Raw genomic sequence first — 18,365 nt, forward strand, 5'->3', positions numbered from 1 at the left:
CATGTAACCTACATGTGTAAACAACATAATGAAGTGTAGGGATCTCATACTTATCTAAGAATCTTTATAAACCATTGTTTCCTCATGTAATTTGCTGCATATTAATCTATTAGGTCATAAACACATTATCCATTCATATAGAAGTAAAAGCATGTTGAGAACAATACATAACTATTGTCACAAAATGTACATATAACGAGCATAATAGGAACATAAATATGATAAACATATCAACCATCAAAATCCATATATACACCAGTACATTTACACATGAAAATCAAGGAAATTAATTTCTCATTAATGAATACAATGAACCAATCAGCGATGGGACTACCACGTTCCACCCAACCGTCGATTGGTTGAGAAAAGTCTCTCTTCAGCCAATCACCCTCGTGCCATATTCCAAGCATGAATGTGGGACTGATAGAACACATTAAAAACATCATTCAATGTGGATGTCACCGGAGTTCTTCACCTACACCATGAGGAATTTGAGTGCCTTCTAGTCTCTCAGGCTTTATTGTGCATCTGTAGTTCGATCCAGGGATCACTAGGCCGTACATGTTGAGAAATGGCAACAAGAAAATCCAGCTTAATTTTTCCTTGTATTATATTGAGAATTAAAATTGAATTCTATTCTCATAGTAACTTGTAAATGGTTAATTAAGTTTAATTAACTTAATTAGCTTAAGAATTTCGAGTTGGAAGTCTTTCTGTAGTCATGTATATGTTCTCCTAAGTTTTAGGGGTCCAGTATTAGTTTAAAATGAGTTGGAAATTAGATCACTTAGTTTACTGAGTTAAGTTAAGTTAAATTAGTTCTAAATTTTCTTTTTTAACTAATAGAGGACTAATAGTTAGTTGGTGCACCAGTGCATCCACTAGTGCTACTCCAGTTAACTGAAGATTCCCTCATGAGAAACTCATGCATGTTAGTTCAAAGAAAGACCCAGTTGAGACTAGAGTGCAGGGACAATGTACTATCAGTGTTATTATTTGATGGAGTGTAAATATCATGCATACATCACAGATTGATCCCATGTTTGGATTGCACAGTTTTGGAAGCATGAATTCCCTTTAAGTATGGGCTTTTCATCCAAGGAATTACACAAGAGATTAGGGGCTTGGAGAGCTGTTGAATAGGCTAAGGATTTGGCTTGAGCTAGCTTGTGAGCTGAGAGAGTTGAGCATACTTGTGCGGAATTGTTATAGTGAGAAAAATCTCTGTATCTTTACTAATATTTTTGATATATGAAACACAGATAGCAGGGTTTTGAGTAGTGGCTTTCCCCAAATACATCTTTTGTTTTTTGCCATTGATTTATCTTCTTCTTGTTCTTATTGTTTTCATACTTCTATTGGCTTCCACTGGTTGAAAGTAGAAGTAGATTATTTTCCTATGCTTTAGTACATTGCACGAGCTTGTTAATCTACAGGATTTTCTACATGGTATCAGAGATGAGAACAATATACTAGAGGATATTTCGAAGTTTTTAGTTTTGGGTTATAGGAGAAATTCGAATTTGCAACATCCTTCAGGATCAGCAGATGGAATTCTACGATATGTGGCTCGAGTATGCCTTGGAAGTCAACTCGAATTTTATAGCCTGGAGGGACAGAATGGAGGCTGTGCTAGAGGATAATGGCTTGAAGGAATTCGTTGATCAAGAAATTCCTAAGCCAGCAGCATCGAATGCAAAAAATTTAGCTAAATGGAAGAAGTGTGTGGCAAAGACGAGGTGAATAATCCTTGAGGGAGTTCGAGACCACACTGTCTCAAGTCTCCATGACAAGGAAACTCCTTATGCTATGTGGAAAACAATGACAGACTTGTATCAAAACAACAGTGACCAAAGGAAATTGGCATTGAAGGACAAAATTTAAAAAATCAAAATGGAGAAAGGCAAGACTATTCCAAAATACTTGACCAAGTTCACTCAATGTCATAATGAGCTTGTAAGTGTTGGAATCATGGTTGCTAAGGATTATATGGTGAGTCTTTCTCTTATAGGACTCACAAAGAGTTTGTTAGGTTCCTATACTACTAGTGTAAGCCCTTATTGTTATTAGTGCAACCTCCTTATTATATTGTTGTGCCCATGTAGTCCCCATATTGTTATTATTGTGCCCCATAGAAGGCCACTATTGTTATTGTGGTTCCCTTACATTATTATTGTTATGTCGGCTCTGATTATATTACGACCCCTTAGACTCCTATATATATAAAACAGGTCTTGTCATTTGTATCATCCAAGAATTGTTCATTTGTGTGATGTAAAGGAGGTTCCCTCTCAAAGAGGCTTATTTCTAAGGCATTGATCTATCTTTTCTATCTTTATGTGAGCTAGTTTCATAACATTTGGTATCAGAGCTTTGGATTTTAGGGTTTCGCTACTCCAAAACAGGTCATCGTGGCATTTGTGCTGTTAGACTCCGTCTCATTTCAGAGATTGATTCTTCTTCAAAACCCTGTTTTGAAGAAGAAATCGTTAAATGTGTTGTTTTAAATTATGTAATTTATGCTCCAGCTCTTCAAAAGGCAGCAACGACTTCAAGCTCCCATCCCTGCACAAACAAAAGAAACAAAACATCATCAGCAATCATGTCCATTTGTTTGATATGGTCTAGAAGTTGTCTTCAGTTGTCATTTGGTTATACAGCTCTCCATACATTTGGTTGCTCAAATCTGGTTACTTAGCAAAGGAATTGCTGGAATGAAAGGCATACTTTAATCTCTTGACAAGCATATGCCTGCGGCCTTGTTGCTTAACCTCTGCTGCAGACTTCTTGGCACATGGATTTACATATTTTGAGGTTTTTTGAGGCATACTTTAGTCCATCATTGGATGCAAGCAATCAAGCCCTGCTCCCTCACGTATAAAAATAAGGAGAAAAGGTCACCATAGCAATGAACAATCCTGTCAGTAAATTGATGTGGCATTTTGTGATGTGTAAGGAGAAAGTGCATTACATAAATCAGCTTGTTGATGGGCCAATACAGGACTGCAATAAAACAATTGTGTATATCTCTAACTGATTGATTCAAGGCACCTTTTGAGCAAAACATTGGCAAAGAGCTGGGATGTCTGTGCGCGGAGTGCGATAGTTGAGTATGCGCAACAATGTGGAGGAGGGAGTTTCAGCTCAAGATTTGGTGCATGGGAGAGTTGTGCAAATGCTTGATAATGGCGTACTCAAATGATGAAATAAACTCATTTGTGGGGCTCTACAAAATGGGACCATGGAGGGATTCTTTGAACTCATTTCATACTTCCAAACACAATCTGAACCTGCCTACTGTGGATTGGCTACTCTTGCAGTTGTTCTCAATGCTCTTGCAATTGATCCTGGAAAAAAAAATGGAAGGGGCCTTGGCGCTGGTTTGATGAATCGATGCTGGACTGTTGTGAACCTTTGGAAAAGGTGAAAGTTGAGGGCATGCCTAGCTAATTGTTCTGGAGCTAAGGTTGAAGCTTTCCGCTCCAATCAAATTTCTATTGATGAATTCTGAAGATTTGTAGCAAAGTGTGCTTCTTCTGAAAATTTGCCATGTGATTACATCATATCATAGAGCTCCACTAAAGCAGACAGGATCTGGCCATTTTTCACCGATTGGTGGATACCATGCTGGAAAAGACATGGCACTTGTTTTAGATGTCGCTCGATTCAAGTATCCTCCCCATTGGGTTCCACTTTCACTTCTTTGGGAGGCAATGAATACCATAGACGAAACGATTCAAAAATACAGGGGGTTTATGCTAATCTTGAAGCACCGGCAGGGTCCATCCTTACTTTATACTTTGGTTCTGCAGCTTCTGAAAGCAGAAGGTTTTGACAGTGTAGAAAAAATCCTTTCTGTAGTTTTTTAATCATTACCTGCAAATCTTACAGATTTCATCAAGTGGATTAACGAAGTTAGAAGGTTGGACAGCTCTGCGAAAACTATAGATTAGGAAGAAGCTGAGCGAATTGCTATCAAGGGAGAATTATTGCAACAAATAAAGGAAACAGAAATTTACAAGGTTGCGGATAAGTGGTCTTCATCTGCAACCTCGTGCTGCGCTTTATCATGGTCTACTGAAGATAATTCGTTGGAGATAATTGAAAATGTTTGCTGCCAAAGGGAAGTCACCCAATGTGAACTGATTGGTGTATCAAAAGAGTGTTTTTGTAATAAAGCTTGTATGCTAATGAGCAAGTATAATGCAGTGGATGTATGTATATTGTTATTGAGATGTATTAAGCAGAGATAAAGCTTTATCATGCAAGGAGCGTTGTTAAAGTCTGCGCACAAGACATATGGCATATCTTTTCTCGGGTTTGAGCATTGAATTGACAACAAAGATATGGAGTGTGAAAGCAACATACGTGTCTACATGATCTCAAGGACGTGTCTACATGATTTCAAGAAGCACACGAAGGAAATCCATGCCGTCAAGTGGAGCCCCACTGGTCTGTGTACAAATAATCCTAATGAAAAATTAAATATTGGCCAGACTCTTCGATCAGGGGATCCTTATTGCAGTGTAATCGATACTGTAACCACTCAGAGCAAACTTCATAAACTGAAGGGTGCTGAGACTGCTGTTGTTGATTATGTAGCTGCGATTGGAACAAAGTCAAAGGATCCTTTACAAAAGGTAAAAATACGGGTACGCTGCAGCCGAAATCCAATCATTGGTGACAAATTCAGTAGCCGCCATGGACAAAGGGGTGTTTGCTCACAGTTATGGCCTGATGTTGATATGTCGTTTTCAGCAGTTACAGGAATGCGTCTAGATCTTATAATTAATCCACATGCGTTTCCATCTAGAACGACTATTGGAACGTTTTTGGAGTCTATAGCTGCTAAGGGTGGTAGTCTCCAGGGAAAGTTTGTTGATGCAACTCCATTTGCAAGATCGGTGAGGAATCAAGACAATACATCGAAACATACATCAAACTCTACTGTTGATGAATTTGGTCAAGTTTTATCTTTATATGGTTTCAAATATCATGGCACAGAGGTTCTCTACAGTGGCACCCTTGGTACAGAGTTTACTTGTGAAATATTCATTGATCCAGTTTACTATCAACGACTTCGTCATATGGTTTCAGATAAATTTCAGGTCCGTTCCTTGGGTCCCGTTAATCCAGTTACTAGATAACCAATTTCAGGAAACAATTTCCTACAACCAAGATCTTGTTTATCTGAACATGAGGAAAAATCATGATGGATGAGATAGTAAATGCACAGTTTTCGCTTCAATTATTTCACGAGATATGTATGTGCTGATATTGGAAACTATATAGCGCTATTTTTATTAAAGATTAGTTCTTATTCGAAAACAGAGTAAAGTCAAACCCAAATTAAACCCGGATTACCAACCCGAGCAGAAAAATAGGAACAAATTTGCCTATCTTTGTCTTCAGTTAATGAGTCAAAAGGATCTGCGCTCCAGCATTTATCTTTTAATTAGCCAATGATCAGAGGATTTTTAGGGACATGGTTCTGTTTTAGAACAGATGAAAACGCTCTTTTCTATTGTTGTAATTGTAGTTCAAACAACGCCCTGATTGTTGGGTCGATCTGTTGTTTTTGTTTTAGAATAGTTTATAGAAATAATCATTTGTAAAAGTTAGAGAGTGGAGGGAGAGAGTTCTGAGTGCTGAGAGCTGGTGGAGAATAGAGAGTTTTCCATGTACAGTTTTTGGCAGAGACTTTAATGAAATTACACAGCTCTGACTTTTGAGATCCATGTGGTATGTTAATTTAGCATAAGTTTTTCTTCTGTTTCATATGTGATCTGTTATGTTCCATTTCACTTCATGATCATTTCTAATTGAACAAATGAAGTGTTAAAGTAAGAATTCATGCCTGCCATGCTCTGCTTTTAAGTTTGTTCAATTCAATGTTTTCTTCTGTTTAAGGAGGATTGAAAGTTATTGTTTGCCCTCCTTAGCTCCTCACCAGTCTTGCCATCCCATTTAAATTTAGATTTGGTGTTAAATTTCTTGCCTACCTTGCCTCAGTCGATAATCTGTGTTGTTCATTATATTTCTCTGTTCAAGCTGTGATTTTGCCCATGCAACCCAGAAAAACCCCGTCATTTAATTAAAAACCCCAAAACAACCTTTCTAATCAGTTTACTAGCCTAAAATCAGTGTTACCCTGTTGGTCATCTCATCTATTGAAGATTTTACCGAGATAGACCGGAGAGAGCCTTCTCCTGCCCCGTAGGGCTAGCTACGAGGCTAAATGGTTTGATGTAGCCTTGAGGTTTACCTTTCTCAGCCTGAGGTGAAATTTCAAGCGCTAACATACTGGCGACCATACTGGGGAGAACATTCGACTTGTTGATTGTCTTGTCCCAGTACATGCAATCAAGGTGCAGATCTGATGTTGATGGTGGACAGCAGTCAGATACGTATGCAGGCTGAACCATTCACCTGGCGACTCAAATTCGATCCAGACATTCCAACGCTTGCTGATCCATTCATGCAATGGACGGGTATGTGGCAAACCCTGCCCTGTGTGAAGCTCTAAACGAATTTAGAGAATGGTTAGTGGATATTGAAATTAATGAAGAATTTTTCAGTGTCTTCCTTCATATGTTGAAATCTCCAAAGTTCCCTTGGTTTAAAACTGGTGTCTGTGAGTTAGTTGTTGATAAAATCGAAAAGGAGATTCAATATCTAGATGAGCAGATTCAGTCATATGATTTCCAAGACCCTAAAAAGTTCTTGGAAATCCTTCCTCATTCGCAACAAGATATCATAGAATTGCCTACAGTCGTTTACATTGACAGTGTGCAGCTGGAAGTATGCATCACAGAGTTGGGGCAGCCAACAGAGTCCGGCTTCCGTGATCCTATTGCGGCATACATGGACACATTTTTCACTTTGATTGATAGATCAGGCTGTATTTTCCGTGACCAGGCTCAGTACGTGCATGAAGGGCTGCCAGTAATCACATCTGTGTCCTGGTGGAAGCATTCTCAAGCGGCGGCATCATTTTCAGGTTTACTTGAATGGTTAATTTGGCATTTTAGTATTACCTGATCTAGTGTTTGTACAGCAGATTAGGGTAGCTATGTAAATAAATAAGCAGCCATAAGGGAAGCATCTTGTTTTAGTTTGCTTGAAGATTGTTTGAGTTCAGTTTCAGTTTGAAAATAAGTCAAGAGTTGTGTTGATGATGACTCCATTGCCCATTGGGTGGAGGCACTGTCTGCTCTCCCAAAGTTCTGTGGTTCTTGGCACCTCCATGAAGCGGCAGCTGCCATCCCAAGTGGAGCCGATGTTAGACTCCGTCTCATGTCAGAGATTGATTCTTCTTCAAAACCCTGTTTTGAAGAAGAAATCGTTAAATGTGTTGTTTTAAATTATGTAATTTATGCTCCAGCTCTTCAAAAGGCAGCAACGACTTCAAGCTCCTATCCCTGCACAAACAAAAGAAACAAAACATCATCAAAAATCATGTCCATTTGTTTGATCTGGTCTAGAAGTTGTCTTCAGTTGTCATTTGGTTATACAACTCTCCATACATTTGGTTGCTCAAATCTGGTTACTTAGCAAAGGAATTGCTGGAATGAAAGGCATACTTTAATCTCTTGACAAGCATATGCCTGCGGCCTTGTTGCTTAACCTCTACTGCAGACTTCTTGGCACATGGATTTACATATTTTGAGGTTTTTTGAGGCATACTTTAGTCCATCATTGGATGCAAGCAATCAAGCCCTGCTCCCTCACGTATAAAAATAAGGAGAAAAGGTCACCATAGCAATGAACAATCCTGTCAGTAAATTGATGTGGCATTTTGTGATGTTTAAGGAGAAAATTCATTACATAAATCAGTTTGTTGATGGGCCAATACAGGACTGCAATAAAACAATTGTGTATATCTCTAACTGATTGATTCAAGGCACCTTTTGAGCAAAACATTGGCAAAGAGCTGGGATGTCTGTGCGCGGAGTGCGGTAGTTGAGTATGCGCAACAATGTGGAGGAGGGAGTTTCAGCTCAAGATTTGGTGCATGGGAGAGTTGTGCAAATGCTTGATAATGGCGTACTCAAATGATGAAATGAACTCATTTGTGGGGCTCTACAAAATGGGACCATGGAGGGATTCTTTGAACTCATTTCATACTTCCAAACACAATCTGAACCTGCCTACTGTGGATTGGCTACTCTTGCAGTTGTTCTCAATGCTCTTGCAATTGATCCTGGAAGAAAATGGAAGGGGCCTTGGCGCTGGTTTGATGAATCGATGCTGGACTGTTGTGAACCTTTGGAAAAGGTGAAAGTTGAGGGCATGCCTAGCTAATTGTTCTGGAGCTAAGGTTGAAGCTTTCCGCTCCAATCAAAGTTCTATTGATGAATTCCGGAGATTTGTAGCAAAGTGTGCTTCTTCTGAAGATTTGCCATGTGATTACATCATATCATAGAGCTCCACTAAAGCAGACAGGATCTGGCCATTTTTCACCGATTGGTGGATACCATGCTGGAAAAGACATGGCACTTGTTTTAGATGTCGCTCGATTCAAGTATCCTCCCCATTGGGTTCCACTTTCACTTCTTTGGGAGGCAATGAATACCATAGACGAAACGATTCAAAAATACAGGGGGTTTATGCTAATCTTGAAGCACCGACAGGGTCCATCCTTACTTTATACATTGGTTCTGCAGCTTCTGAAAGCAGAAGGTTTTGACAGTGTAGAAAAAATCCTTTCTGTAGTTTTTTAATCATTACCTGCAAATCTTACAGATTTCATCAAGTGGATTAACGAAGTTAGAGGGTTGGACAGCTCTGCGAAAACTATAGATTAGGAAGAAGCTGAGCGAATTGCTATCAAGGGAGAATTATTGTAACAAATAAAGGAAACAAAAATTTACAAGGTTGCGGATAAGTGGTCTTCATCTGCAACCTCGTGATGCGCTTTATCATGGTCTACTGAAGATAATTCGTTGGAGATAATTGAAAATGTTTGCTGCCAAAGGGAAGTCACCCAATGTGAACTGATTGGTGTATCAAAAGAGTGTTTTTGTAATAAAGCTTGTATGCTAATGAGAAAATATAATGCAGTGGATGTATGTATATTGTTATTGAGATGTATTAAGCAGAGATAAAGCTTTATCATGCAAGGAGCGTTGTTAAAGTCTGCGCACAAGACATATGGCATATCTTTTTTCGGGTTTGAGCATTGACTTGACAACAAAGATATGGAGTGTGAAAGCAACATACGTGTCTACATGATCTCAAGGACGTGTCTACATGATTTCAAGAAGCACACGAAGGAAATCCATGCCGTCAAGTGGAGCCCCACTGGTCCGTGTACAAATAATCCTAATGAACAATTAAATATTGGCCAGACTCTTCAATCAGGGGATCCTTATTGCAGTGTAATCGATACTGTAACCACTCAGAGCAAACTTCATAAACTGAAGGGTGCTGAGACTGCTGTTGTTGATTATGTAGCTGCAATTGGAACAAAGTCAAAGGATCCTTTACAAAAGGTAAAAATACGGGTACGCTGCAGCAGAAATCCAATCATTGGTGACAAATTCAGTAGCCGCCATGGACAAAGGGGTGTTTGCTCACAGTTATGGCCTGATGTTGATATGCCGTTTTCAGCAGTTACAGGAATGCGTCCAGATCTTATAATTAATCCACATGTGTTTCCATCTAGAACGACTATTGGAACGTTTTTGGAGTCTATAGCTGCTAAGGGTGGTAGTCTCCAGGGAAAGTTTGTTGATGCAACTCCATTTGCAAGATCGGTGAGGAATCAAGACAATACATCGAAACATACATCAAAATCTACTGTTGATGAATTTGGTCAAGTTTTATCTTTATATGGTTTCAAATATCATGGCACAGAGGTTCTCTACAGTGGCACCCTTGGTACAGAGTTTACTTGTGAAATATTCATTGATCCAGTTTACTATCAACGACTTCGTCATATGGTTTCAGATAAATTTCAGGTCCGTTCCTTGGGTCCCGTTAATCCAGTTACTAGACAACCAATTTCAGGAAACAATTTCCTACAGCCAAGATCTTGTTTATCTGAACATGAGGAAAAATCATGATGGATGAGATAGTAAATGCACAGTTTTCGCTTCAATTATTTCACGAGATATGTATGCGCTGATATTGGAAACTATATAGCGCCATTTTTATTAAAGATTAGTTCTTATTCGAAAACAGAGTAAAGTCAAACCCAAATTAAACCCGGATTACCAACCCGAGCAGAAAAATAGGAACAAATTTGCCTATCTTTGTCTTCAGTTAATGAGTCAAAAGGATCTGCGCTCCAGCATTTATCTTTTAATTAGCCAATGATCAAAGGATTTTTAGGGACACGGTTCTGTTTTAGAACAGATGAAAACGCTCTTTTCTATTGTTGTAATTGCAGTTCAAACAACGCCCTAATTGTTGGGTCGATCTGTTGTTTTTGTTTTAGAATAGTTTATAAAAATAATCATTTGTAAATGTTAGAGAGTGGAGGGAGAGAGTTCTGAGTGCTGAGAGCTGGTGGAGAACAGAGAGCTTTCCATGTACAGTTTTTGGCAGAGACTTTAATGAAATTACACAGCTCTGACTTCTGAGATCCATGTGGTATGTTAATTTAGCATAAGTTTTTCTTCTGTTTCATATGTGATCTGTTATGTTCCATTTCACTTCATGATCATTTCTAATTGAACAAATGAAGTGTTAAAGTAAGAATTCATGCCTGCCATGCTCTGCTTTTAAGTTTGTTCAATTCAATGTTTTCTTCTGTTTAAGGAGGATTCAAAGTTATTGTTTGCCCTCCTTAGCTCCTCACCAGTCTTGCCATCCCATTTAAATCTAGATTTGGTGTTAAATTTCTTGCCTACCTTGCCTCAGTCGATAATCTGTGTTGTTCATTATATTTCTCTGTTCAAGCTGTGATTTTGCCCATGCAGCCCAGAAAAACCCCGTCATTTAATTAAAAACCCCAAATCAACCTTTCTAATCAGTTTACTAGCCTAAAATCAGTGTTACCCTGTTGGTCATCTCATCTATTGAAGATTTTACCGAGATAGACCGGAGAGAGCCTTCTCCTGCCCCGTAGGGCTAGCTACGAGGCTAAATGGTTTGATGTAGCCTTGAAGTTTACCTTTCTCAGCCTGAGGTGAAATTTCAAGCGCTAACATGTGCTATAACTTTTTCTCTGCGACATTTCAAAAGCTAAAACAAAAACCCATTTGAGGTTAAATCTCACTGAACCTCAGGTCCGAATTTCAGATCTTGTTACACTATATTTGCGGGGATATGATCTAAGGAAATTAGGGTTTTTTCAAGCTCCATAATTCCATCTCAAATAGGCCATCGTGGAATTTTTGCTATAATTTGTTTTCTACGAAGGTTTAGATTCTAAAATTAAAAAATATTTGAACCGAAATCTTGGTGAACCTCGGGCCCAAATTTTAGATCATGTTTTGCTATATTTTCGAATAAACAATCCAAGACATTTAGGGTTTTTGCAATATCCCAAATTACATCCCAAACAAGTGACCTTGGGAAAATCGTCATAACTTTCTTTCTGAGCATAAGATTTATGTTTCGTAAGAATTTACAGAAATAGGACGACCTGTAGATTTCTATGTATTAGTTTCAGGTTCAAAGGTTGAAACAATGACACGTGGAACTTTGTACAAGTTGGAACTTTTTACAAGTTCGCTCTTCTGAAAAGGTATATAATCAGGTCATCTTGGGAGATTGTGCACACATATTTCTTAGAGAATCCAATTTAGATCAAACTAGTGGCATTGGAAAGATAACACAGAGGGCTACCGTAGGTCGTAATTTTAGAAATGGGGGATACAAAGTTACAGAGTTACATTCGTTTCAATATCGAGCTCCAAAAATCAAGAAAAGGCGATATGAGGAAGTTTGATGGCAAGGATATGATAAATTGGATACTACAGATGGAGCAATATTTTGATCTACTTGAGGTGAAACTGTTACAAAAGGTATGTATTACATCTTCATATTTAGAACCGAATAAATTTTTATGGTATGAAGGGCTTTGTTCTCGTAAACCACTTGTCACGTGGTCAATTTTCATGGAGGAAATGATAGCACATTATGAGGATACAAAGAGAAATACCTTCTTTAGCCAATTGATAAATCTCAAACAAAAGGGTTAAATGGTAGAGCACATTGAGGACTTTCAAAAACTAAATATAAGGGTAAATGATATTCCAGAGAAGCAAAGGATTGAGATCTTATTAGGGAATTTAAAGGATAAATTTCAACATGAGGTTCGTCTTTGGGAACCTGACTCATTGGAGAAGGCATTCAGGTTGGCAAGAAAAATTGAAAGCGGAATTGTGGAAACAAAGAATCCAACCACTCACAACTATAAATATGGAAGTGTTTTTTCTCCTAGCCTTCCACAACCTACAAGGTTTACACCACAACAATTGGAAGAAAAAAGAGAAAAAGGGCTTTGTTACATTTGTGATAGCAAATACACTAAAGGTCATAAGTGTGTTGAGAAGAAATTATTTTACATAGGTTGTGAACAAGAGGAAGAAAATGATCAAGAAACATCAAAAGAAGAGGATATACACCAGGAACCAACCCTAAAGAAAGAAGAAATTAATCCGACCATATATTGTAAAGGATTGGAAATAATTACCACTCCTCAAACTCTCAAGGTAGAAGGACATATTAAGAAGAAAAAGGTTCAAGAAGTGAAAGATCACATCGTGAAAGAACAAATGAATCCGACCATATCTTGTAATGAATTGGCTGGAATTACCACTCCTAAAACTATCAAGATAGAAGGACATATCAAGAAGAAAAAGGTAATAGTGTTGATTGATTCAGGCAGTACACCCATACTTTTATTCATTGTAAGATAACCAAGGGATTGAATTGCTTCCTATATCCAACACCTCAGTGTAAAGTGATGGTCGCAAGTGGAGGAACCTTAAATTTCTCTAGAAAGTGCCATAATATAAAGCTATCCATGGGAGAATATGTATTGAATAGACCAATGCTTTCCATTCCAATGGGTGGTGTTGATGTTGTAATAGGAGTCCAATGGCTACAACCCTTGGGTACAATAGATTTTAATTTTCAATAACTTTTGATGAAATTTTCTCCCGAAGGAAAGGAAGTTGAATTAGTGAGTATCACATGGAAACCAAGAAATGTAATCATCTCTAATAGAATTACAAAGCTTCTAAAGAAAGAACAAAGAGGCGTGATTGCACAATTATGTTTGCTAGAGGTTTCCACATTGAAATCATCTATTTCTCTAGATCTACAAAAAGTATTGGACAATCATTCCAAGGTATTTGAGACTCCCAAAGGCCTCTCACCTATTTGTGATCATGATCATGCTATTCATTTGATTCCAGGATGTGTTCCTCCAAACATCAGGCCTTACAGATATCCATATGCCCAAAGGAGTGAAATTGAACGTATGGTTGCTAAAATGTTAGAGGTTGTTATAATTATCCAACCAAATTCAATAAATGAAGCAAGGGATGAATGGAAGAATGACGAAGCAGGGTGGGAACTCACTCAAAAGTTTCAGAAGATCCCTGTTCAAACAATATTGTGATAACTCGACAAGGAAGGGAAAATCATATTGGAACCTGAAGCAGTCACAGAACCGAGAAATCGACAACTACGAAATCGATCAATTTTAGAGTATCTCATCGAGTGGAAGAACTTACCTGCTAAAGATTCCACATGGAATGTTGAGCATGGAATCCCCCCAAGGCATGTTTTGGGGCTCAAAGCCCAAGTTTTGACTGAATTGTGTTGTAAAGTTCCGCAAATTGAGGGCGCGGGGCGTGAAAAGTATGTTAGAGTCACAAGGTTGTCCGCCCTAGTTTTGTAATGTAATGTTAGCCTACCCATGGTTTGCAGACCATGAAATTGTATAAATAAAGAGAGGCACTAAGTGTAAAAGAGAGCGAAGTAGAGAGAAAAGCAAGAGTCTAAGTGACTAAGTGAAGTGTGTCTTTGGGTCGTAGGGTAGGAGAAGGCTCTGCAGCTGAGTGGGCAGAGGCCTAGTAGTCTGCAACTGAGTGCGCATACCCCTGCAACTAAGTGCACAGGGCGGAGTCGAGTCTGTAATCAAGGAAAGAATTAATAAAGAGAAGTTTTATCATAATTTTGTGTATCTATTCTTGGGTTAATGCATGTTTGATATAAATTGTGAATATATTATTTATTTACTGCGCGCACCTGTATGAATGGTTTATATTGTTAAGTATAAGTTAAAGCATGCAAGTAGGTTAAGATAATCAACTAACATTGAAATATCAGTGAAGTCTTGGGTAATAACGCAGGAGCGCAGCGTTCAACCCTTGAATAGGGCTACGCGAAGGCAGTATCTCAGGCTGCGAGGTACTGGAGAGTGCGTGAAGTGACTTGTGCGTAGGGTCGAACCGCGAATCACTTGAATTGATCAGACATCTCCAGGGTGTGGAAACCTAGTTCTAGCATCCTCCCATACTACTTCGGGTGAGACCTCAGTCTGCGCTCTATGGATTGTTGCCGAAAGTGCCAGTAGTACCGGGATTTGTTTGGCTAAATCAACTTTAAACCTGGGTCAGGCCCCAATAAGCCAACATGGAAGGGTGATAATTTTATACAAAAGCATCCAGAACTACTCAAGCATTGAGGACAACAATTTTTGAAGGAGAGGAGCATGTTAGGTCCCTATACTACTAGTGTAACCCCTTATTGTTATTAGTACAACCCCCTTATTATATTGTTGTGCCCATGTAGTCCCCATATTCTTATTATTGTGCCCCATAGAACCCACTATTGTTATTGTGGTGCCCTTACATTATTATTGTTATGTCGACTCTGATTATATTATGACCCCTTAGAATCCTATATATAGAAAAGAGGTTTTGTCATTTGTACCATCCAAGAATTGTTCATTTGTGTAATGTAAAGGAGGTTTCCCCCTCGAAGAGGCTTATTTCTAAGGCGTTGATCTATCTTTTCTATATTTTTGTGAGTTGATTTCATAACTAAGTTGGCATAGTTATCATGACTCTTTCAATAGTCGGTAGAAGTTGATGGATTGGGAACGACTGTGGTTAGATTTGATGTAGGAGGAGATCAAGAGGAACACTGAGGATGGTTCTTCATCAAAGACTAATGATGGAGAGAATTGTGCCTTAGGGATTAGGGTGAAGAAGGGGAAAGGGAAAAATTCCCATTCAAAATCAAATTCTTATCATGGAGGTAAGAAGAAAGACATGAAGAAATTTAAGTGATTTCATTGTCATGAGATGGGCCATTTTGATACAAATTGTCCACTCAAGAAGTCCAAGAATAATTCCTCAGTAGGAGTGGCAGGTGAGGCTTTGGCCTCTCAATTCGAATTGGATTTTTCCCTTATTGCATGCATGGTGTCATAAATGATGGGAAGTGTATGGTACTTAGATAGTGGATCTTCATTCCACATGATTGGTGACAAGGAGTTATTCAGTGACCTGGAGGAGAAAGATCTCTAGATGCATATTGAGATGGGTGACGATAGGAGGTATAGTGTTACTAGATTGGGCACAGTTACTCTTTAGAGCGAGTATGGGGCTCCACTCACCTTGAAGAATGTTATGTATATGCCTGTGTTGAAGAATAACTTGGTATCAGTTTCCATGCTTGAGGATAGAGGCTATGATGTGATCCTCTCGAAAGGAAAGGTGTTCCTTCAACACATAGCCACGGGTCAGGTAAAGAAGATAGGGTTTCAGGTGAAGAATATCTATAAGCTGGAGGTAGAGGAGTGTGTTGCTTTGAGCACAAAATCAGAAAGGGTGTAGAGTTGATATGTTAGCGAGTTGTGGCACAGGTGATTGGGCCACTTGCATCACGAGGCTTTGAATATATTGCAGCAGATCTCTACCAACCTTCCCAAAGGTACGCTTGAGCAAGTTGATATATGCAAGGGGTGTACTTTGGGAAAATACACCGTCTTCCTTTCACAACAAAGACAGTCAAGCAGAGACTATTCTAGAGCGAGTCTGTTCAGATGTGTGTGGACCATTATCGACAACATCCACGGCTAAACATAGCTATTATGTTATATTTGTTGATGACTATTCTCATAAATGCTAGATATTTTTCATGTAGAAAAAGGATCAAACTTTCACAAAGTTTTGTGAGTTTAAAGCATTATGGAGAAAGTGTCGGGTAAGAAGGTTAAAGCTCCATCATTGTTGCTGCAACAAGTGATAGAAAACACATCATCACTTATATAGTTTAAAATGCAACACATGATTGGCAAAAATAAGTCCATGACATTCTACCACACCTAGAAGAACCATTTCTCACTTATCAAAGTGAATGGGTCATCTCCTTGTGGTGCATTTGATGGTCGAACAATTGTTTCATCTGGTTCATGCACTAAAGCTTTGTCCTTGCGACGCTGCTCTATATGGAGCCTCCAACATGTGGCCCTTTGGTGACCATTTCTATTGCAATGACTGCAATGAGTCTTCTTCCTCTAGATCTGCTTAACATGTTTCTTCCCCTGCGGTGGATAAGGCCTTTCACGCCTCAGCCTTTTTTGTGCTTCCATTCTCTTCTAGCACTCAACAAATATTTTTTTATGTAAACCACAAAAAATACATGTTTTACGACACCATGATTTATGTCCATCATTAACAAGATGATTGTAATTGAAATCCACATTGGAATATTGAGACTTGTTATACCTTTCCTTGCTGCCTTTGGTGTAGTTATGGCGATGAGAGCTTGCCTCAGCTCTTTCCTTGCAATGGCACTACCATGGGATGATGGTGATGTGCTCCCAACATTCTCTTTCCTCGATGATTTCAACAATGTCTCAGAAGCACCTGACACCCTTGAACATTCTCCTTCGATGTATCCCAAGCCCGCAAATTGAGGTCTTTGCATGACCTCCAGTGGCTGAGTTATTCCTTGGCTATTAACACCAAGTTCTTCTTCTTCCTTATACCTCATCCTGGTAAGGAGCCTCAGGTTTGTCCATGTAGTTGGTATCTCCACATTTCCAATAAAAGGTATACTATGTGAAGATGAAACTGAAGGGAAATCAACATCTTTTACCTCCACTATCGAGTTGGAAAGCACTGATGAGGGCTTCTCATCATCTGTTCTTGGTGGTTCACTAGATTTTTTGGTGCATTCCCCAACTTCCTTCCTGACATACCCAAGTCCTGCCTGAAAAGGTAATTCCTATACTTTGATGGGGTTGATAATGCCTTGTCCATTAATTCCCAAGCCTTTTCCTTCATATCCCATTCTCTCCAGCAGTTTGGAGCCAATTCCTGTGGTATGATTTTAAAAAACAACAAAATCATCATCGGGAAACATACATGAAGTTGAAGAATTACTTTTTACCTCACAAGGGTCACGCTGCAACTTTTCCAAGGCCTTGTCCTTAGCTTGCAACTGTCGTAGAAACCTCTATTTATCCTCTTTCTCTTCTCGTAGAAGCATCTTCAATTTATCGTTATCTGCATGAAGAGTCTGGTTTTTGTGCTTTAGCTCTTCCAGGGCCTCTTCCGTAGATGGCAAATGAAGCTGCAATTGTTGCTTTTCCTTTATCTCTTCTTGTAGAGCTTCATACATTATGTCCATCTTTTTGGACACTTTGAGCATGGTCTCGTACATCTATTTGTCATCCTCCATCTCTACACATTCCATTGTTCACACTCGCAATTCACATCAACGAAAAGACTGCTTTGATACCAAAGTTGATCCGAGTTGACTCAACTTCTAGATTTAACCAAGATCTTTTGCTTCTGTGATGCAGTTAGAATTTCATTTTAACATAGAATAAATGAGCATATATGCATGCTTAAGCAAATGGAAACATAACGACGATCAACAAATCATAAACAAGAGACATTGATAATGGATTTCGTCCAGTGTGGACTACATCTCCAGGCCCGATGTCAAGATGGTGTTGGCCGCTTCATTCAGCGTTCAAAATGGTGAAGATGTACATGGACTATGTTTTATGTTATACAAGGAAATGTGCCCTCTACATGAGTTGCAAAGTCTCTCCACGAGTCATTCCACTAGAGGAACTATCACTCACAATAGACCTCCTATTAGCACGACATAATCTTACACATGGTGGCAATGAGTATCCCACCATTATGGCATCAAAGTATCTCAACCAAAACACCCATGGTGACAATGAATATCCTGCCATCATGGCAACAAAGGGATCTCAATCAAAACATACATAACAATCCATGATGAATACATCTCACATGAAATAGACACAAATATTTTGCATCATACATCAAGTAGGAATCAAAACAACACAATAAATGATCAAAGAAGTACATGACAACAACACTTCATATACCTCAACTCTGATGTTGGTT

At 38.8% G+C, this 18,365-nt stretch overlaps 4 pseudogenes; all 4 read left to right on the forward strand.

The window, feature by feature from the left end:
- The first annotated feature begins 3,226 nt into the window (after window positions 1-3,226).
- On the forward strand, window positions 3,227-4,253 carry LOC149256688 (glutathione gamma-glutamylcysteinyltransferase 1 pseudogene; annotated as a pseudogene).
- A 93-nt stretch (window positions 4,254-4,346) lies between these two features.
- On the forward strand, window positions 4,347-5,147 carry LOC149256689 (DNA-directed RNA polymerase I subunit 2 pseudogene; annotated as a pseudogene).
- A 2,932-nt stretch (window positions 5,148-8,079) lies between these two features.
- On the forward strand, window positions 8,080-8,912 carry LOC149256690 (glutathione gamma-glutamylcysteinyltransferase 1 pseudogene; annotated as a pseudogene).
- A 288-nt stretch (window positions 8,913-9,200) lies between these two features.
- LOC149256691 (DNA-directed RNA polymerase I subunit 2 pseudogene) lies at window positions 9,201-10,067 on the forward strand (annotated as a pseudogene).
- Window positions 10,068-18,365: the final 8,298 nt, after the last annotated feature.

The sequence above is a fragment of the Pinus tabuliformis genome, chromosome 7 (assembly GCF_031772625.1).
Source record: "Pinus tabuliformis cultivar Carrire ecotype Pingquan chromosome 7, CPIR1, whole genome shotgun sequence".
NCBI classification, from domain to species: domain Eukaryota; kingdom Viridiplantae; phylum Streptophyta; class Pinopsida; order Pinales; family Pinaceae; genus Pinus; species Pinus tabuliformis.